Source organism: Phascolarctos cinereus, unplaced genomic scaffold (assembly GCF_003287225.1).
Source record: "Phascolarctos cinereus isolate Bilbo 61053 unplaced genomic scaffold, phaCin_HiC Scaffold_2;HRSCAF=192, whole genome shotgun sequence".
NCBI lineage: Eukaryota > Metazoa > Chordata > Mammalia > Diprotodontia > Phascolarctidae > Phascolarctos > Phascolarctos cinereus.
The window spans coordinates 376,355,198-376,378,425 of record NW_027555625.1 but is presented as its reverse complement, the minus strand read 5'-3'; the positions used below and the strand labels follow the sequence as shown (position 1 = coordinate 376,378,425).

The window sequence follows — 23,228 nt, the reverse complement described above, 5'->3', positions numbered from 1 at the left end:
GTCTTTTTCTGGGAATCTACCATGTATTTTAGAGTGCAATATATCTATATTCTTCATAACTTCCCCTTTTTCCTGCCCATATCATCTTCCATTTTATCTCTGACCCTCCTCCTCCTTCTTCCTGCCTGGGATTGATGAACAGCTGTATCTCTCCTGAATAACAAAGTAAATTGAATTTACCCTTTGATATATAGCTCCTGCAGCTCCACTGTGACCAATAATTGATGTAGTCACTTAATAACAACAAAGGAAATTGAGAAAAAGGAAAGGTATCTATCAGTGAGCAGAAAAAGAATGAGGCAAATTACACAACATTCGCCAGCACAGGAAGAAGAACTGACTTTCAGCTTGATAGTTACTCGATGACCCACAAATAAGCTTCTGCCTCTTCCCTAATTTGAGTCACATGGTGAGTTCATTGCTAATGTCTTTGCCTATATTAAGCTTCTGGATCAAGTCAGAACAACGAATTTTGATTTGATCCAGGAAACCAACCCCATAAACATATTCAACAAGAGCTAGAATTTTCATTTTTGGCCTGAGATGACAAAGAACCCAATTCCTAAGTCAGAACCAAAAGATTGCATTAGAAATATCCTGTAGCATGTTACAATTTCTGTTTCCCGTCTAAATAGTTCCAACACGCACACTCCAAGAGAATTTAAACTTCTTTATGCAGAGATATTTCATTTTTACTTTTCTATTTTCATTATTAAACATGGTGCCTAACATTTGTTAGACGTTGAATGAATCTATATTAATTTTTGGAAGACAAGGAAGCTTGACCAGATCACAGTTAAAATTCTCTGCAGCTACGAATTTAGATGACTGGGGCTTGGGAAAGTTTGGTACCTTGAACATAAATAAGGAAATTTGGAGGAGGGGTAGGTTTTAGGAAGAGAGATGATGAGTTTCATTTGAACAGGTTGAGTTGGTAATGCCAATGGAATATCTAGGCGTTAATCAAGTAATTGACAATATGAGACCAGAGGTCAGGAGAGAAATTAATGTTAAATATACAGAATAAGGAGTCGTCATAGAGATGATTATTTAACATGTAGGAATTGATGAGGTCAACAAGGAAGACAATATAAAGAGAAAAAATGGGACCCAGGACAGTGCCCTCAGAGACATCCATTCAGAAACAGGGTAGAGATGAAAAAGCAATAGAGGAAGCTGATAAAGAGTGGTCAGACAGGTAGGAGTAGAAACAGAAGAAAACATTATCACAGAATTCAGGGGAGAAGAGAGTATCAAGGAGAAAAAGGTGGTTAATGGAATTAAAACCTACAGAGAGACCACAAAGGATAAGAACTAAATAAAGGTCTTTGCATTTAGTCATTAAGAAATGTTGGTAAATAATTAAAGAGAAGTATTTCAGTAGAGCAGTGAGATTGAAAAGCAGATATTAAGAAGCTAGTGGATGATGACGAAGAGGAGGCAGTGAGGCAAACACTTTTTTCAGGATCTTGAAAAAGCCAGAAAAGATCTTTGACTCAGTAATATTGCTTCTAGGGCTATATCCCAAAGCAATCGTAAACATAGGAAAAGGATCCACATGTACAAAAATATTTATAGCAGCTCTTTTTGTGATGGCAAAGAATTGGGAATTGAGGGAATGCCCATCAGCTGTGGAAAGTTTGAACAAGTTGTGGTATATGAATGCAATGGAATACTATTGTTCCATAAGAAATGATGAGCAAGTGGATTTGAGAAAATCCTGGAAAGATCTGTATGGACTAATGCTGAGTGAAGTGAGCAGAATCAGGAGAATGTTGTACACAGTAATAGCCACGTAGTGTAATGACTAACTTTGACAGACTTAGCTTTTCTCAGCAATACAAAGATCTAAGACAACTCCAGAAAGACTCATGATAGAAAATGCTCCACATCCAGAGAAATAACCATGGAGTCTGAATGCAGATCAAAGTATACTATTTGGTCTCTCTCTCTCTCTCTCTCTCTCTCTCTCTCTCTCTCTCTCTCTCTCTCTCTCTTTGTTTTGTTTCTTCTTTCTTCTCATCATTCCTCCCATTCATCCTAATTCTTCTTTACAACATAACTAATGTGAAAATATGTTTAATAAGAATATATATGTAGAACCTATATCAAATTGCACACTGTCTTAGAGAGGAGGGGAGGGAGGGAGGTAGAGAAAATTTAATACTCAAAAGTTTATGGAAGTGAATGTTGAAAACTAAAAATAAATAAATTAATTTTTTTTAAAAGATAGAGGAGAAATAAAGGATGATAGCTTTAGGAGGTGTTAGGGTTAATTGAAAGTTTTCTAGGGATAGGGGAAACCTGGACATGTTTGTAGATAGCAGGAAAGGAACCAGTACTGAGAAAGAAGAAAAGTTGAAGATGAGGGAGGAATCAAATTATAAATGGTGCAAGTTCCAAGAAGAGATGGGAGAATAGGAGACCAAGGACACAAGGAGAGGTTTGGGCCTTTCACGAGGATTATCAGAGCAAGAGTAACTGCCTAGGAAAGCAGAGAGAAATGGAAGTTCTAGAGGTTTAAGAGGAATGAGGCAAAATGAGAAATGGGGTGACAAGTGATTATGAATACATAAGAGAATTTTAACAAACAGAATCATGAAGGGGGTACAGTTATGGGTTATGATAGGATCAAAGCTATGACCTCCCTTGTAGATAGCTAAGATGGATTGAAGATGTAGGTCATGAGGATTAAGGAGTTTGATGTACTAGAGTCCAAAATGTGCAAGGGGACAGCAGTGTTTACATTGAAGTATATAAGCATAAAGCCAGGGTTTAGATACAAAGGAAGACTATGCTGAAAGGTGCTTAACTCCTTTGATGAAGGAGAATGTTGAAGTCTGGTAGGTTAAAGTAAAATGATCTGAACAGAGATGGACCCTTGTACAGGTAGAATGTACAGGCAGAATGACCCTTATAGGGAGAAAGGTTGATAAGTGATGGCAGTCTAGAAAAGATTATGTCAGGGAAGAGGAGGAAGTATACTGAATCTTCCTCCTGGCCCACCATGACTGGTGACACAGGAGAAATCTCATCTAGCACTCAAGAGGGTAACTAGAGATATGAGATCTTTAAGAAAGAGTCAAGTTTCTGTGAATTCAAAAAGATGGAGAGTGTGGGAAGAGATTTGCAATGAAGCACAATTTGATAAGAATAGGGGTTCCAGGGAGAAACAAAGGGAGGGCAGAGGAAGAAAAAGACAAAGATTAGGAAGGCAGAACAAAGATAGAATTGAACTGGATAGGGATCTATTCAAAGGGAGGAGTAGTAAAAGAAGGTTGTTTTCACTTCAGAAGAGAATTATTCTGAATCAGGCACTTATAGAGCTGAGAAAATACTAGCTGGGGGCAGCCAGGTGGCACAGTGGATAGAGTACCGGCTCTGGAGTCAGGAGGACCTGAGTTCAAATCTGACCTCAGACACTTAACACTTACTAGCTGTGTGACCTTGGGCAAGTCACTTAACTCCACTGCCTAGCCCCCCCAAAAAGAAAATACTAACTGACTGTGTCACCTTCCTTCCCTCCCTCCCTCACACCCATACACCACACGCACACACACACACACACACACACACACATACACACTTCAGGATACTGTACTAATAGGAAACATTATTGGTATGTGTGTTTAGCCCACAAATACCAAAAAATAAAGACTGGTGATGGCAGAGAAATAGGGCTGAAGGTCTGGGTCATGTATATTTGGAAACTGTTATCATAGAGAAACAAATGCACTTGCATTAAATGTCAACTCTAGTTTCTTTCCGAGATAATGGAGGCTGGATGGATTAGGCATACTCAAAAGTTATCAAAAACATGAAACATGCTTATGACACTATATCAGGCCTCATATTTCAGACCCTGGACTTTTTGATATTCAGCATGATGTGTGAGGCCTTTGTCCAGATGATGTGAAACCTTTCTCCATATCTCTGAGTCTTTTGGAATCCAATTTGGTATGCAAGACCCCAAGTCCTTTTAGCACTAGACTAACGAACAAAAAGTTCTACTCTAGAGAAAAAGAGAAAAATGTTTTACCTGAATATCCCAGTTCATTATGAAAATGATGCTATGGTACTAGAGTACCAAGTTGTCCCAACTCTACTGTGGGATAGAAAGTAAATCACCTATGATAATTATAAAGCTAATATCCATAAGCACAGCACGTCTACATTTTTAAAGTGCTTTCAAGTTGATTACTTCATTTGATCTCCACAATACCTTATGAGTAGGTAAGGACAGTGTTATTATCCCCAGTTGGAGCTCAGAGCATTTAAATGGCATGCCCAGCATCACACAACTGACAAGTAATACAGCAGGAACTCCAAACAAGGACTTTTTCCACTGCACAAGATTATATTTCAATTAATAAGAGCCATTTTGGATCCAGCTGTCCAATATGGGTTTGGTTCCTGGCTAAGGGACTTGTTTTTGTGGGAAGGAAGGGGGTCCAGGAGCTTCAATCCAATCAGTTAGTTCCAGGCAACCACTCTAGGCAACCTCTGGCACTCAACTTTCTTTTCTTTTTTTTTAGATTTTGATATAAATTTGTTGATTTTTAGTTTTCAACATTTACTTCCACAAGATTTTGAGTTCCAAATTTTCACCCAGTCTCACCCCTCCCCCACCCCAAGATGGCATGCATTCTGAATATCCCTTCCCCTAGTCTGTCCTCTCTTCTATCTCTCTCCCCTTCTCTTATCCCCTTCCCCTTCTATTTTCCTGTAGAGCAGGATAGACTTCTATATCCTATCTCCTATATTTCTCATTTCCCAGTTGCACGTGAAAACAATTTTTTTAAACATGTGTTCTTAAAACTTTGAGTTCCAAATTTTCTCTCTTCCTCCCTCCCCACCCACCCTCATTGAAAAGGCAAGCAACTCAATATAGGTTATACATGTGCAGTTATGCAAAACACTTCCACAGTACACATGTTGTGAAAAACTAACACTATTTCCCTTAATCCTATCCTGCCCCCCCACCATTTATTTTATTCTTTCTTTTGACCCTGTCCCTCCTCAGAAGTATTTGCTTCTGATTACCCTTTCCCAATCTGCCCTCCTCTTATCATCCCCTGCTCTCTTGTCCCCTTCTCCCCCTATTTTCCTGTAGGGTAAGACAGATTTCCATACCCAATTGAATGTGTATGTTATTCCCTCCTTAAGCCAAATCCTATGAGAATAAGATTCACTCATTCCCTCTCACCTTCCCCGGTTCCCCTACATTGTAAGAGCCTTTTCTTTTCTTTTTTTTTGTGTGAGATAATTTACCCCATTCTACCTCTCCCTTCCTTCTTCTCCTATATAATCCTCTCTCATCCCTTAATTTTATTCTCCAAATATGACCCTTAATCTTCAACTCACCCTGTGCCCTCTATCTATCTATCTATATCTATCTATCTATCATATACATACATATATTTTTTCCTCCAACTACCCTAATACTGACAAAGGTCTCATGAGTTATAAATATCATCTTTCCATGCAGGAATGTAAACAGTTCAATCTTAATAAGTCTCTTATGATTTCTCTTTCCTGTTTACCTCTTCATGTTCCACTTGAGTCTTATTTGAAAGTCAAATTTTCTATTCAGCTCTGGTCTTTTCATCAAGAATGCTTGAAAGTCCTCTATTTCACTGAATGACCATTTTTTCCCCTGAAGGATTATACTCAGTTTTGCTGGGTAGGTGATTCTTGGTTGTAATCCTATCTCCTTTGCCCTCCAGAATATTATATTCCATGCCCTGCGTCCTTTAATGTAGAAGCTGCTAAATCTTGTGTTATCCTGATTGTGTTTCCACAGTACTTGAATTGTTTCTTCTGGCAGCTTGTAATATTTTCTCCTTGACCTGGGAACTCTGGAATTTGGCTACAATATTCCTAGGAGTTTTCCTTTGGGGATCTCTTTCAGGAAGATCGTGGATTCTTTCAATTTCTATTTTGCCCTCTGGTTCTAAATATCAGGGCAGTTTTCCTTGATAATTTCTTGAAAGATGATGTCTAGGCTCTTTTTTTTCATGGCTTTCAGATAGTCCAATAATTTTTAAATTCTCTCTCCTGGATCTATATTCCAGGTCAGTTGTTTTTCCAGTGAGATATTTCACATGGTTTTCTAATTTTCCATTCTTTTGGATTTGTTTTACAGTGTCTTGACTTTTCATGAAGTCACTAGCTTCCAATTGCTCTATTCTAATTTTTAAGGAAGTATTTTCTTCAGTAATCTTTTGGACTTCCTTTTTCATTTGGCCAATTTTTGTTTTTAGGGCATTCTTCTCCTCATTGGCTTTTTGGACCTCTTTTGCCATTTGGGTTAGGCTATTTTTTAAGGTGTTATTTTCTTCAGTATTTTTTTGGGTCTCCTTTAGCAAGCTGTTGACTTGTTTTTCATGATTTTCTTCTCATCACTCTCATCTCTTCCCAGTTTTTCCTCTACTTGTCTTCCTTGCTTCTCAGAATCCCTTTTGAGCTCTTCCAAGGCCTGGGACTGATTCATATTTTTCTTGGAGGCTTTGGATGTAGGAGTTTTGACTTTATTGTCTTCTTCTGGTTGTATGTTCTGATATTCTTTGTCACCAAAGAAATATAGTAATATAGTCTGACTCTTTTTGTTCTGCTTGCTCATGATCCCAGCCAATTACTTGAGTTTTAAACTCTTTGTTAAGGTAAGAGTCTGCTTCCAATGTGGAGAATGTACTGTCCCAAGCTTCGGGGGTTTGTACAGCTGTTTTCAGAGATACTTCTAGGGACCTGTAAATTTTCAGTTCTTCCAAGGTGGTATGATAAGGGGCGAGGTGTTCACTCCTTTCCTGGCCTGTGCTCTGGTCTATTTTTGACCACAAGCACTCCTTTCTGTCCTGGAACTGTGAGGAGGGTTTTCTCTTTACAGCAACTACAAACTCCACAACATCAGCACTCCTCTTCACCCCAGGACCGCCGCCCAGAACTGTGACCCAGATCCAAGCACGGGCAAAGCAAGAGATTCCTGCCTTAGCACAGGCAAAGAGATCCCTGCAATCCTCCTCTGATCAGCTGCTGGATTCCCCCTCAGTCTGTGGGCCAGAAGCTCCGGAAGCAGCTCTAGCCCCAGGCTGTGCTCAGGGAATGGAGCTTAGACCACTGCTTCTCTCTCAGCAACGCAGAAACAGACTTTTCCCACTGACCTTCTAAGTTGTCTTTGGCGTGAGTGGATTTAGGAGTCTGGAAACCGCCACAGCTGCCAGTGATTCAGCCCTCTGAGGCCTGCTCCAGGTTCATTGTGGCCTGCGTGACCATGCCAAACTGTGCTCCTCTTCCCACCCGGCACAATAGACCTTTCTGATCAACCATCCAAGCTGTCTTGGGCTGGAAATTTGCTTCACTCTCTCTTTTTGTAGGTTCTGCTGCTTTGGAATTTGTTTAGAGCCATTTTTTATAGGTATTTGGAGGGATGTGGGGGAGAGCTCAAGCAAGTCACTGCTTTCACTCCGCCATCTTTGGGACTCAACTTTCCACAACCTCTGAAGGAAAGCCTTAGCACCTGAACCTAACAGCAAGACGGTTCACGGTCAGGTTACCTCCGGTAGGAGTAAGCTCCCAACCAATGTAAACTTTGAATCAAAGGTTAAACATCAACAGGTATTCTGATGCATTATTTCTATGCACCTTTAAGGCTTACAAAATCCACACACAAGGCTCTTAACTGCTGTGGGCCTTCATTTCCCAACTGTAAAATGGGAATAATTACATATATCTCTGAAGCTCAAATGAGAGACTATATGTAAGGAACCATAAAGGGAAAAAATCCCTTTTCTTGTAAAACCCCACTGAACTGCTATTAAGGGCAAAGCGATTATCTAACCCACAAGCTCTTGGACTCTCATCAAAAGCTGAGTTGCCAAAATATGATCTTCAAGTTTTTTGTATTGAGTCTACTTGGCTCACAACCTTCCAAAAACCTGTTCCACATTTGTCAATGTTAATATTAGACCCATCTTATCTGGAGACAGCAAGCAGCAGCAGCCTGACAAGGACTTCTAGTGGGACTATAAATTAAATTTTCATATCTCTATTAAAATTCTTAACTTGCCCAAACCTAAATTTCTTGTTAAACCATCTGATATGCCTCAATTTCTGGACAGGTAGACCTGTATTCATTTGCATAGCTACGACAATGGACTGAACAATAAGCTCAACGAATCATATTCATCAATTGCACGAAACAGTTATTATTTGATAAGAGATCATCTAATCTTAACACTTTCTCCACAGTCTTGTCTCTTCCTATACCCTTTGACCAACTAGAAAATGCCAGTGTCTGATTTATGGAATTCCTGATGGGAGAGCTCTTCCTCTATGGGAAAGCTCTTCTTAGTGGAGAAAAAAGAGCACATCCAAAAGGATTTAGCCAATGAGTGTCCAAGCCTTCAGAAAATGTTTAACAGAAAAGAAAACATAGTCTGTGGCTGAGAGGTTACAGCTAAGGAATTAATAGTAGAAGGGAAGGAATTTCCTGGGCTTCTAAACTACTGAAACAAATAAATCATCATGAAGTAGAGGATTTAGCTAGGATTCATGGCCAACTCATATACCCTTTATTTTTTAACACCATGGACAACTTTTCACAAATTTCCCTCAAGGGTAGTGCTGTGTGTCACTGCTCCTCATCCTTGGAACAATCATTGCTCTCTGAGAATATTTTACATTTCATCACTTGGTAATGTGAAAACCTAGACTTTTTTTAACCCTAATGGAGAAATTAAAATTTCTCAGTGACATCATCAGAAGGGTCCTCTAAAAAATAAAACAAAAATATTGAAGGTAAATTAAAGACATAGATAGACTAGAGAAATTCCATCCATCTTTGGGGAAGGTGGGAATATTACTGAGTTTTTATTTTTAAATATTTCTTTTGGTGAACAAGCAAAATTGTTAGAAACAAATGAGGGGATTCTCAAAGAAATACACAGAGAAATAATTTCCGCTTGAGATGGAGACAAATAAGCATAATTTCCAAAAATAAACTTCTGGAATCCATTATAAACACATTAAATAGTGTTTTCTCACAAAGCATTGAAAAGAAAATGAGAAAACTATTTCCTAAACTTAACTCCATTTGCATTCCATTATTTTCATTCATGAATCCACTTACTAATTCAACAAACATTTATCAGTCACTTACTCTGCCCAAGACATTGTATTAAACCCTGGAGATAAAAAAAAAAATATCACAGTCCTTGTCGACTTCAAAGAACTTATAATATAATAGATACATGATCGTAGAATCATAGATTTAGAGCTACAAGAAACCTTGGAAGCCATTTCATCCAATACCTTCATTTTACAGATGAGGAAACAGAAGCTCAAAAAAGGTTAAGTGAATTTTCTAAATTCACACAATGCCACAGCTAGGATTTCATGCATTATCCCTTTAAGAAACTAATAGTGCTTAGGATACTCGGGGTAACAAAAAGGACTTTAAAAAAAAAAAGCTAACCTGGGGTCCAGATAAAGATCAAAGAAGGGATAAGAGACCACTACTTGGGTAGAAGTAACATTATAATGATAAGGGATGATAAAAAAAAAAAAAGAACAGCTTAATTTTTATTTTGCTTGTGTACCCTCTACCGAGAAGCAGATATGGCAAAGAAGATAGAGTGCAGGCCCTAGAACCAGGAAGAAAAGGGTTCAAGTCCTTCCTTTGATACATACTAGCTATGTGATCCTAGGAAAGTGATTCAACCATTCCTTGCTCTAGGACACTTTCCCTAAGACTGTAAATTGCACAGAAGGCATTGAATTGTCAAATTGCATTGCCAGAGGGAATTTCCTCATCCAGGAATTTTCTTTGTCAATTAAATCAAAGGTTCAATCCTTATCTCAACTCTTTCTCTGCCAAGAAGACTAATTTGGGGCAGGGAAAAATTGAACAAAAAAAGTAAACAAGGATTTGAAGTCTAAGATAAGTAAAGAATTATTCATAAAGCAACTAGCTTTCCTCAGTGAGTTCATGGAAAAAACTGGGGAGAAAAAATACTGAAAAACTTTGGATAGTGGAGGAGGTTCTTACAGACTGGAAGTAGACTCATGTAACAACAACAACAACAAATTTAATGTAAAGTCTTCAGACTGTAGGACAAGGAGCTTGACTGATTAGTCCTGGACAAGTTCTAGAATATATTTTTAAAAGAATAGTTTGCAAATATTTAGAAAGAAGAGTTGTGATTAACATGTATCAACATAGTTAATTTATCAAATCATTCCAGACCAAGTTTCTTTTATTTTCTGACAGGGTTATTAGACTGATGAATCAGGAGAAGCCATAAACACAGAGTATTTGAATTTCAGTCAAGCCTTTAATAAAGATATGCTAATTTTCAGGTAAGCTTATGGTCATGGTAGGAAGCTATCTTCAGAACATGAAAACTGATGGAAGGACTCAGGCCAAAAAAAAAAATACTAATTAGTCAGTTGATATCAACATAAAGGGAGAGCTCTAGTGAAGTCCCTTGGGTATTTGACTAACTCTGTTCTGGGCAACATTTTTATCAGTGATTTGAATAGTGGCATAGATGAACTGCTTATCAGATTTGTAGATAGCAAAAAAAAACTGAACACATTGGATAAGAGAAGAAGATCCCAAAAGAGATCAGCAGACAGTGAGTTAAATCTAATAAGATAGAATACTTTTTCCAGTAAAAACTTGAATCACTTAAATCCAGAATAAATATATTTTCAGAGATTTTTTTTTAAATATGCAGCATGGTATACTAAAAAGGGGGATGGCTTTGGAGAGTGGAAGACATCAGCTTAAGTCTCACTCTGGACATGCACCTACTGGGTAACTTGGCTTTCAGTGCTCTAGGTAACTCTCTAAAACAGTTCAGTTACAGAGAAGGTCCCAACCTGCAGTGGAAGAGGGTGTTTTCTCCCTAGTGAGTTCTCTATACCAGTGAAGTCACAGATTCAATCTCTGTACCTACAAATGTATATATTACTCATATATGTAAAAGTAAGAACAGAAAGTCAAGAATATCAAAGGAACTAGTGAAAAAAATGTAAAGGAAGATTAGCAGTACCAGATCTTAAACTATGTTACATATGTGTATACACACACACACACACACACACACACCCCTACATATATATAATATACATTCATATATACTATATATATTATCAGTTTATCTGGTACTGGCTAAGAAATAGAAAGGTAGATCAATGGAAAAGGGTAGATATACAATTTACAGCCACAAATAAATATAGTAACCTTGTATTTCACAAATATAAAGACTTAGGATTTGGGGATACGAATTTATCATTTGGTTAAAAAAAATTGTTGGAAAAACTAGAAAGTAGTATGGCAGAAATTGAGCATAGGCTGCTATCTTATACCATTTACCAAGATCACATAAAAATGGATATATGACCTAGATATAAAGAGAGATATTATGAGAAAATTTGAAGAACATGGAACATGTTACTTTTCCGACTTATGGCTAGGTGAACAAATTATGAATGACAAGAGAGAGAGAGCAGAACGAGGTATAAAGTGGAAATTTAAATTATATTGTACTAAAAAGTTTTTTGTACAAATAAAACAAATGTAGCCAAGATCAAAAGGAAACCAGATAGTCAGGGATAGGGAGGGTGGAGAGATTTATAGACAGTTTCTCAGATAAAGATCTCATATCTCAAATATATAAAGAACTTTGTAGAAGTTATAAGAATATGAGTCATTCATCAATTAATAAATGGTCAAAGGATATGAACAGATAGTTTTTTGATAAAGAAATCAAACCATTTCTAGTCATATGAAAAAATGCTCTAAATCATTATTGATTAAAGAAATATAAGTAAAAACAACCTTGAGATATAATTTGACACCTTTCAGATTGGTTTAAATGATTGAAGGGGAAAGCAACAAATGTTGGAGGAAATGAGGAAAAATTGAGGCACTAATTCATTGTTGGTAGAATTGCGAACTGATCCAACCATTTTGGAGAGGGTCTATACTGGAGAGGTAGCAGGGTCGGAGGGAAAGGGTGGGGGGAACATATAGGAAAGAGGTTAATAAATGTAGAAACAACAAGCCTTGGCTACCAATGAGATATAGGGTGTGAGTGAGGGTAAAGGAGCACAGGATAACACTTAGGTTGAGAGCATGGGTGACGAGGAGGATAGTGGTACCTTTGATAGTAACAGGAAAGTTTGGACAGGGAGTGTTTAAGGAAAAGGATAAGTTCTGTTTTGGACATGCTGAATTTAAGATATCTACAAGACAGTGTCATTTGACTCCCCTACAGCCATCCCCTTAACTTCCCAAATCAAAACACCCTGCCCTTGCCACCACATAATGTGTATACATATATGCATGTTTGTAGATATGTATATATTACATGTATGTGTATATGTGTATTTGTGTATGTATATTGTGTGTATATACACATATATACACATATGCATATGTAGGTGCATGTATGAATGTATGCATGTTTCTATATATAATTTGTGCATATATGTACATATAGATGTATATTTTCCAAGTAGTATGTAATGGAATAAAGTATTAGATAGAGATAGACATATATGGAAGAAGGATCAGATTCCTTATTCTTCTTGGCCAAGGAGGGCAGAATGAGAAGTAATAGGTAGAAGCTGCAAAGAAGTTGATTAAAATTTTATATTAAACTTTTTCCTACTTTTTGAGCTATCCTAAAGTGGAGTAGGAGGACTTGGGAAGCTGAGGCTTCTCTTTCTCTGGAGAACTTATAGCCTAAGTGGGCTGCTTTGTTGGGGATGTTAGAGAAATTTGGGGTTCAAGTATAAGTGGGATCAGATGATCTCTGAGCAGCTTTCTAGATCCAAGATTCTGTATTTCTGTGGACAAGGAGAAAAGGGAAGGATGGAGGGACAAGGGGCCATGAGGAGGAGTTCTGAAGCAGCTTTTTAAATTTGCCTGACTTGTTTTGGTGTTTTTCACTGTGTCAACATAGCAGAAGTGGGGGAAGGCCCCAGGGGAATCTACATAACACCAAATAAGCAGCATTTTTTTTCTTCACTAACGTGGACAGTCACTTGGCTGAGTAGATAAAGCCAGCTGGTTGTTCTGTTTTGGAATTCTCTCTGAGAGAGCAGGAGACTATGCAGGACTTTCAATTCAATTCAAATTAGTTTGAGGAATATTTGGTCATTTGGTTGCCTGGACCAGATTGTTCACACACAAATTAAAAGTATTTTATTTCTCATTATTCTGTGATTCCACTATTAGTACAAGTACTTGAGAAATGAACAAAGTTAACAGGCCTTGTTATGATGGCCTAACATAAGGATTGATTAAAGCAGTAAGTCAGAGTGGAAATAACCACCTGATCATAGATTAGGAGCTCTAAGGAATCTCAGAGATCATTTGGTCCTCCCCTCCTTCCATTTTACACATAAGAACTGAAGTCCAGGATCTGAACCTGGGTTTGCATGTTCCCTGGATTTGGAATCAAAGAACCGAGGTTCAAATTTTTGCTCTGTGATTTGGTACCTGTGTGACCTCTAAACTTCTCAGAATCTCAGGATCCAGATGAGAAATTCTTAACCTAGAGTCCACGAACTTGGTGAGTTTAAAAAAAAATGTATTTCTATATAATTGATTTCCTCTGTATGTATTTTTATAATAATAAGAAAATTTGGAAGTGGAAGGTTTAGAAAAAAAAAAAGATGAGTTCTGTTTTGGACATGATAAGTTTAAGATGTCTACGGGAGTGTCAGTTGACACCCCCTTAACTTCCCAAGTCAATTTTATTTTATGCATCTAAAAACATTATTCCAAGAAGGGATTCATAGACTTCACCAGACTGTCAAAGGGGTCCATCACACTTACACACACACACACACACACACACACACACACACACACTAAGAAATCATCTGAAGAGATTTACCATCTAAACGATTTCTAAATCCCTTTCAGTTCTGGATGAATAAGCTTCATGAGCTCTAAGAAAGATCATCTCCTAGTTAATCCTTTTTAAAAGAGACTCTCACTTTCCTTCTCTTCATTAAGGGATTTTGTCAAGGAAGGGAGAAACATGTTCATTTGGTGAACTCTCAAAGTCACTAGTGAAACCATGAATCGGTTTGGACCTGATACAGTCATAAAGATAAATGTGCCAAAACCTTAAAATAAATAATAATTCTTACCAATCCTTTATCCTGACAAGCTTATTGTTCACAAACAACACACTTCAAAAATATAGGTAGATAAATAGATAGATATGACAATTAATGGAAAAAGATGAATTAGTGACTCAGTAGTTCAGCACTGCCTCTCACAACCTGACTCCCCAATCATATAGGCTTTTAAAGAGTCGAAAGAAAGCTTCCTTCCAACATCCTGGGAGAGAACACATGCTGCTACCCTGGCATTTTCAACTCATCCTCTGCCTTATCAGATGTAACGAAGGGTCCTCTTTGAGTCAGTGTTCTCAGTGTAGGTCAGTGCAACACCGCCCACATCCTTCCTGGCAGAGGGAGATGTGATAACCAAAGCCACATGAGGTCTGCCTGCCCTCTGTGGTGGAGGCTTTCTGAACTCAGAAGATCCCTATAGTCAACCAGTCTTCCTTTACCCCTCCCTTGCCACCCAAAGCCAGGACAAACAGTAATCTTGTCTTCCTATAAACAAAGGGGAGCTGATTGGTAATAATCAATTCCTTTGAGTTCAAGTTGCTCTTACATGTCAAAACACTAAGCTCAGTCCTGCCTTTACCCCCCCTCAACACACACACACACACACACACACACACACACACACACACACACACAAAACATTGATATCATGTTGAGAAGACAACCAGCCAGTTAACTAAATGTCTTCCTTTTTCCAGCCATCTTTTTTGGTATTGTGTAAACATTTCAAATTGTCGATTGACTTTGAGCCTCTAAGATCTTGTAACATCCTCTAGACCTCTTTGTTGTAGTCATTACATAATAAGAAAGCATCCCTCCCACTAAACAGAGAAAAGTTGTTTTACTGTTTATCAGTACAGATCAATGATGAGCAAATACATATGACTATTGACCAAATCATCTTCAATTAGCAAGGTTTTCTTGGAAAAGTTGCTAGAGTTCAGAAATCCTGCCTGCTGTGAGTACACCCTAGCCGCACCAAAATGAGTATCAAGGGTTGTTCTTAACTTTCCATGAAGACTCACTTTGGTTGCCAAATCAGAGCACTGAGTATTGGCAGCTCAGGGCACAGTACTTTCAATGCCAGGTCATTTTGAGACATTCTCCAAGTGACTGGGTGCCCTACTGCCCTAATAATAAAGTTTGTTAAAAATAGATGTGTACAGACCAAGAGCACTGTGGGATGTGGTTTTTGTCATTTCCATTGGTCACACATGCCTCTGCTTCCCACCAACCAATCTCTAGAATGGGACTGTTGTTCACCCTTTGTTCTTGAAGAGTACCAATGACGTCACAAAGATGATGTCTTGACTTGCACATGAATTGGATTCAAGTGAGGCAGAGCCGTGCAAAGTCATCAGCCTCACTCTCTCCTCCAGAGCCATCAAAGTCCAGTGGCAAGACAAAAGATGACTGGCAAAGGCCCAGAGCCCCAGCAGAATAACTGACAGACCAACTTAGCCTCTCTCCAGGAATAGCTTCAAGAACACTCAGACTTCATCTATATGTGTAAAGGAAGGTGAAGACTGTGGCAATTATAAAGGAATTTCAGACTCCTAAGTCATTTTTGCCTAAAATTGCCAAATAAATGAAGCAAAAGTGTTTTATAGGGTTGAGCTATCAGAATAACTGCTATAATTGAATGTCACTTAGATGGATACATGTGCCTCCCTGCTGTAGAAATACAACTATGCTTGTTGGTCTCTCTAAGGTCCTTACCTGCTCTAAATCTAATGTTCAAGCAGCCTAGTACGGTGGGAAAAGATTTTCATTTGGGGGCAGAAGCTCTGGATTGGAAACTCAACTCTGCCATATATTATCTACAAGTCACTAAATCTATCTGTGCCTCAGTTTCATCATCTATAAAATGAAAGGGATAACCTCGGAGGTCCATTCCAGCCCTAAACCTATAATCCTATGATGCATTGGTAGAAGGGTTATTATGTGCAAATGTCTATCTCCAGGTGGAAAATTCTACTGAAAGGAGGGATACCAAGTCAGACTAAAAATGCCAAAGCATCATCAAATTCAGACAACTATTTACTATCCAAGCAATAAGAGCTACCATTTCTATAGTGCTTTTAGTTTCACAGAAAGCTTTATGCTTTATCCTCACAGCAACAGTGAGGGAGGTGCTACCATTATCTCCATCTTAGAGATGAGGAAACTGAGGCCCAAAGGCACAAAGTGACTTGCCCAGAGTCACACAACTAGCAAGTGTCTGAAGCAGGATTCAAACTCAGGTCTTCCTCTGTCCAAGTCCCATTCTCTATCCCACATAGCAATCTGCCTCACCTACAAAGGCAAACAACTTGAAAAGGTCTTCATAGATTGGATATGATGGTCTGAAGGCAAGCAGGAAGAAATTATAAGCCCAACTTTCCCCCATATGCACCAGAAAGTCATAGAGGAAAGTGCATTATACTTCCCTCCTACCAAACAGCAAAGAAAAAGGGAAAGAAAAATATTTTCCACCACTGCCACCCTTCTACCATCACCTCCAATAATTCATAAGCATCACTGGGCTATATAACTTCATTTCATCTAATAATTGATCTAGTTGAATGGCTTTTTAAAAACAGCATGACTCAGTATTGTTAATGATGATAACCAGTATTTGTACAGCATTTTAAAATTAGTGATGCACTTTATAAATGTCATCTGATTTTATCCTCACACCAGCCCTAGGAGGTAGATGCTATTATAATCCCCATCTTAAAGCTGACAAAATAAAGGTAGACAGATATTAAGTTACTTGTTCAGGTTTACACAGTTATAAGTGTCAAGGGTGGGATTTGAACACAGGTCTTTTTGACTCCACATCCAGCATTGCAGCCACTCAACCACTAGTAAGGAGTTACCAGATAGCATACCTGAATAAGATTCCTTACATCCCTCTAGCTTACTTCAGCATGTGATCTCACTGATGTAGTCACGCCCTCCAATGACATAACCATCCACACCTTCTAGTTTTGTGTCGTTCTTGTTCATGTCCTCCCAAAAGGGATCAACCCAATTTGTTTTGTGTCTTCCCCTGAGTTATTCTTTGAGTTCCGCTATAGCACTTAAGTTATCTACTTGTTATCCTCTACTCTTTCCATGTGGCTGAACCAGCTCTTTTTCTAGCCTTACATTTTTCAGATCATAGATCTTTCATCACTTCTCACATGGAAGGTATCATTGGTATCATTGAGCAGCCTACGTTTATACCCACCATGCATCTCTCTATTATCCTCTGGATCACCTACAGTTCTGATTCTTCAGAGATTATGGTCTTTCCCAGCCTTATTACCAACAACCTGTAAAACAAACCCCCTCCAGCTACTCTGTAAAAATCTCTGTGGGGCAAGAGACTTTTTTTTTCTTCTCTCCATCCAGGGCATGTCAGAAATTAACAGAGAGAGCATTCTCTGGGGCAAACCTGACCTGGGTGGTAAATGTATTGGTGACTGCCAACTTTGGTATATTGTATTGGTGACTTCCCAACTTTAATTCTGTTGATTCCCTGGATGATTCAGGATGGGAGGACTGGGAGTTCTTTTCCTCACCATACACAGGAAATTTGTGTTGCTAACACCTTCTGAGATGTTAAAAGGTAAGTTCAGAATCATTATGTCCTATTTAGTCACATTTTGTATGCTTATAGTATTTTGTAGGAGACCGCAGTGTATCTGGTAGACCAGATCTTGTTCCTTCTCAGAATAATTCCACTGAGACAGAAATATTTATAACCATTTTACAGATTAGGCAAGTAAGGCATAGAACAGGAGTTAGGGGGAGGGAAGGCCCAGTTACCTCAGAAGCATAAATAAATTCAGGTCTCTGTTATTAATAGAGATTGCAAAAATGATTCACTAAAGCTCTAAGGCCCCTCTCATCTCAAAAATTCTACAGTTCTGTTATTTGCAAGCCTGTTTTAAGGAAATTATCTAGGAAGGGAGGTTTTTCTTTTTCTTTCAGAGAATATACTTTGCTTCCTTGTCTCCTGCATCTATTGGGAGAATTGGACACCATAAGATTTGCAAACCTGGCAAGATGGAAAGTCAATATTCTTACTCTGTAGAAAGGCAAATCTGCAGTGTACAAAGAAGCTGAGAAATTTCACCAAAGCTGTTTAAGGATCTGAGCAAGAGAAAGAAGAGTTCCAAACATTCCCTGTGCCTAAATTGGAGCTGTATGGTTACACTCTAGCATCAGAAAAAGGAGAATATTTTTTCTACTTGGCAAATTGTGGTGATTTAGAAGGAAATCCTCATTTTTCTTCTCTCCATTAAAGAATTTTGTCAAGAAAGGAGTGAAAACTCTAATTTCAGGTGATTTGGGAGAGTGACAGGTAGTCAGGCAGCATGATCCAAGGAGTCATTCAAAAAGATGGAAAATAGAAGTGGTAATAATGTCCCAGAAGAAAATCCTCCAACAACAACCAAAAATGAATAGGGAGATTTCTGTGAGCTCTTACATCCAACCAAATGCCCAGAGAAGAGTGGAAGAAGAATGAAGGAGCCAAAACTTTCTCTTCTTGCTCTGTCAACTTTCACTTTGAAGAAGAGATCCTAAATCAATACCTGAAGTGCTTGGAAAGAATGAGAATAATTATACATAAGTCTGATATTTCATTTCTGTTTCTGCTGCCAGTCCCTGGAAATGAACACGAAATCCTTGAAGGAAGGTGAGTCAGTGTTGGGTGAGGTAGGAATTGGAAAAAGAACAATCCACCTTGGGAAATCTATAGCACTAGGGCATGGAGCCAATGTATGGAAATTGTATGAAGAAGAAAAGGTGCAAGATGAAAAGAACCCCTTAGAAGGACCAAACAGAAATTGCAGTGAACTGAAATGTCTCCACAAAGGGACAGTGCAAAAATTAGATCTGGCAGCTTAATTAGAACTACATATCCAGCTAATCAGAGTAATTTGGGTCCCTGCTTGGATTTTTTTTGTCTTTTGTAAGAAAAAAAAAATTGACAAAATGTCAAGGTTTGAGTTTTAGCATGTCTATGGTATATGATAATAATAAAAAGGATAATAATATCTGGAATTTGTATAGCACTTTAAGGTTTACAAGGTACTTTACCTTTATCTCATTTGATTCCCACAACAATCCTGTGAAATGGGTGCTATTATTATCCACCCCCCCTTTACTGATAAGGAAACTGAGGCTGAGACATCTAAGTGACTTTCCTAGAGACACATAGTATCTGAGAAAGGATTTGAACTCAAGTCTTCCTGACTCCAGGTCCAACACTATCCACTGAGCCCACCTACCTTTTTAATTATCTGTCTATTAAACTATAAGCTCCTTGAGAGCAGGAACTGTCTTTTGACTTTCTTTATATCCATAGTGCTTAGCATAGTGCCTGACATATACAAGGCACTTAACAAATGCTTACTGATGGGGGCACCTAGGTGCCACAGTGGATAGAGCACTGGCCCTGGATTCAGGAGGACCTGAGTTCAAATCCAGCCTCAAACACATAATGCTTTCTAGCTGTGTCACTTAACTCCTGGGCAAGTCACTGAACTCCATTGCCCAGCCAAAAAATAAAAGTAAAAAAACAAACAAACAAATGCTTACTATCTACATGCAAACATATATACATGTAAATGCATATATATATATATATATACATGTAAATACATACATATATGTATGCACACACATGCATGTACATATGTATATCTGCTTTGTGCACACATATACATGTGTGTATGCATGTACACGTTTCAGAGGGGCACTTTGATAGAGAATATATATGTATAAATGTGATATTTATATATATAACATTTATATAGATATGTAAAACAGCATCTACTATATGTGAAATATATGTATATAATAGATATAATAGCTATAACATACAAGGTGTTATTGCTCAGTTGTTTTTCAATCATGGCTGATTCTTTTGACCCCATTTGGGGCTTTTTGGGGCAAAGATGCTAGAGTGGTTTGCCATTTCCTTCTCCAGCTCATTTTACAAATGAGGAAATTGAGGCAAACAGGGTTTCGTGACTTGCCCAGGGTCACACAGCTAATAAGTGTCTAAGGCTGGATTTGAACTCAGAATGAATCATCTTTCTGCCTCTAAGCCTGGCACTTTATTCACTGTGCTACCTAGCTTCCCTAAGATATATGGTATACATGTGACATTATGGTATCTATGTATAAATATATTACATATGCATATGTCTGTTTCATATCTATATCTATATATATATATGCATGTGTGAATATATGTATATATGTATATGTGTATATATATGTGTGTGTGTGTGTGTGTGTGTATATATATATGCATATATATATACATATATATATATGTATGTATGTATGTATGTATGTATATATATATACTCTACTGAAGTGTCCTTCTGATGCCTCACTAAGCCAGAGATGTGGCCTTGGGATGTTGAAGAATAGGCCTACAAAGCTAATCTCTGGAAGTTTCTACCAAGCCGGAAAGGCTTTGAGTGCAAGTTCAATCATAATTTCAGTTCTAGCCTCCCTTAATTCTGAGAGATATTAACAGAATATTGTTAAGTGCCTATTGTTTTTACTGTAGCAACTCTTACTTTTACAAATACCTTTGTACTCTGCATTTGTGGAGAATGTATCTTGGTAATTCCAGCTCTCTAATAAGTATATGGTTAGGAATACAGATAGGCATTGAACCTGTGATTCATTGGCATGGAAAGCTCACTGGAAAACTCCAGTGAAACTTGGTCTCTTCTTTACAATTTATAGTCTTAGGGAGTTGCCTGGTGCACTATTGATTTGCCCAAGGTCACGTAGATGGTGTATGTCAGAGGCGGACCTTAAACCCAGGTTCTCATCTCTTCAAGACCAGTTTGCTATGTATGTATATATGTAAACACATACCCTTACACATATCATGATTTTGTAGATGTGAGTTTATACAGTGGAATAAGGAATACCCACAATGCAAGTTGTACGAGACAGATGTCATCCCCCACAAACCTGTGCAGAGCACAGCACATGATAATACTGCTCCATCCTCTGTTAGCTGAGGGCAGGTATAGCAGGACCTGAAAGACAGTGAGGTTTGATCCAGGAGTTCTGAGCTTGGATATAGGTAAAGAAAAGAGATAGAGATAGGGAAGGAACAAAAAATGATGACCTAGCTGTGGTTCTCCTTCACCTGAACTTCCTCCTACCAGGGCTAGCAGACACTGAACCTTGCTCATGCCAACACTAAACTTCCAGACATTTGATAAGGCAGTCTCCACTCCTTTGATCAGGTGGTGCTGGAATTTGATGGACAGTGCTTTGGCTACCCTTTGATGCTTTCCCCCTTCCATGCCAGAAAGCCACGGATGAAGAATTGTAAAGACTCTGGTCGAGCTCCAAGTGCAGATGAAGTCCCAGGCGTCAAGATCCAGCAGCCTCAAAGACCCTATGAGGAACTGAGAAGTCACTAACTAGCCTTTCAATTATCCCTAGACTGAGGACTGATCTAATTTAGCATAGCAGGCTAGTGGCAAGCTAGACTCTCCACTTCTCATCCTCGGAGTTTGGGAGACATTTTGAAGAAAAGAGTATTGAGAGTGTTTACTCTCAATTTTAATTTTATTATTGCTTGTCTTGCATTTCTATTTAAACGATGTCCTTAGCATCACTATGGAGTCGTGTATGTTTCTAACTCTGGCTAGCAGAGATTCAAAGGGGAAAAAAAATAGAGACTCATAAGGATTGATTGTGCTCCCATACAGGTTTTAGATGCATATAATTAACATAGAAGGGTGGCTACAGATTATGTGAGGGGTGTGCGTGTGTGCATTATCTATGTTCTATTATTTGATCATACAAATTGTTGATTTATTTTGTTGGCACAGTGGAATTTGCATTGGATTAGAAGTCAGAGGTCCAAAGTTCAAATACTGATTCTGCTCCTCACCAACTACGTGACCTTGGGTGGCAAGTTGCCTCATATCTCTAGGCTTCAGTTTCATCATCTGCAAAAGAAGGAGTTGGATAAACAGCCACCAAGGTTCCTCTTAACTGTGATCCTTTAGATTCTTACTAGCTGCAAGTCACTAAACCTTGTTTGCCTCAGTTTCCTCATTTGTAAATTGAGCAGGAGAAGGAAATCGCGAACATCTTCAATATCTTTGCCGAGAAAACCCCAAATGGAGTCATGAAGAGTTGGACGTGACTAAAACAATTCAACAAATGAGTGTTTGACTGGTGAATGGGTTTACCTCCAGTGCTGTTGAGGGTTTCTCCTTGATTCTTCTCCATATCTTTCCGTATATCCACCATAGAAGATTCATTCAACTTGCTGGAATCTTTGCTCTGGTTCTTACCATATTTTAAGGGTATAAATCTAGTATTCATACTGTTATCTGTTCCTGCTAGAGGCCATCTCATTTTCCAGGTAAATGCATCCTTCATGATATCTTTTATGCTACTTTTCATGGAAGAGATTGGAAATGGTGCTATTACAAGACATTGAGCTGAAAGGGATTTTCAAGATAAGGGAGGTTTATTAACCCTTTTGCACATATCATTGAACCCTTTGGCAAGATGGAAAAACCAATGGACCCCTTCTCAGAATAATACTTTTGAAAAGATAAAATAAAAGGCATAAGAGTTCAGAGAAAACCAATGTGGTTAGCAAAATATTTGAAAAAAAAGTTCCTGGATCCCAGGTTAAGAGTCCCTGATCTTATGCAACCTCCTCATTTTTACTTTAATTTTTAAATTTTTATTTATTTATGTACTTTATAAGCATTTATTATCTCTTCCTCTGTCCCCTGCCCTCACTGAACTTAAAAAAAAACATTCACATCAAGTATGTATAGTTCATCAAAACAAATTCCCTCATTGGCCACATCCAAATATGCACATTTCAATCTGGATTTTAAGTTATCACCCCTCTGGCAGGGTGGCGGGATTCATCTTTGGTCTTGTATTCGTGGTTTATTATTGCATTAATCAGAGACATAAAATCTTTCAAAGCTGTTTTTCTCCATAATATCACCACTGTGTAAATTGTTCTAGTTCTGTTCTCTTATCTCTGCATCAGTTCTTACAGCTTTTCCTAATTTCCTCTG

General features: G+C 38.2%; 1 pseudogene; it reads right to left on the bottom strand.

Moving 5' to 3' along the window:
* LOC110220819 (eukaryotic translation initiation factor 3 subunit M-like) overlaps nucleotides 1–22,566 on the bottom strand; it is a 51,429-nt pseudogene extending 28,863 nt beyond the window's left edge.
* Between the last annotated feature and the right edge of the window lie 662 nt (nucleotides 22,567–23,228).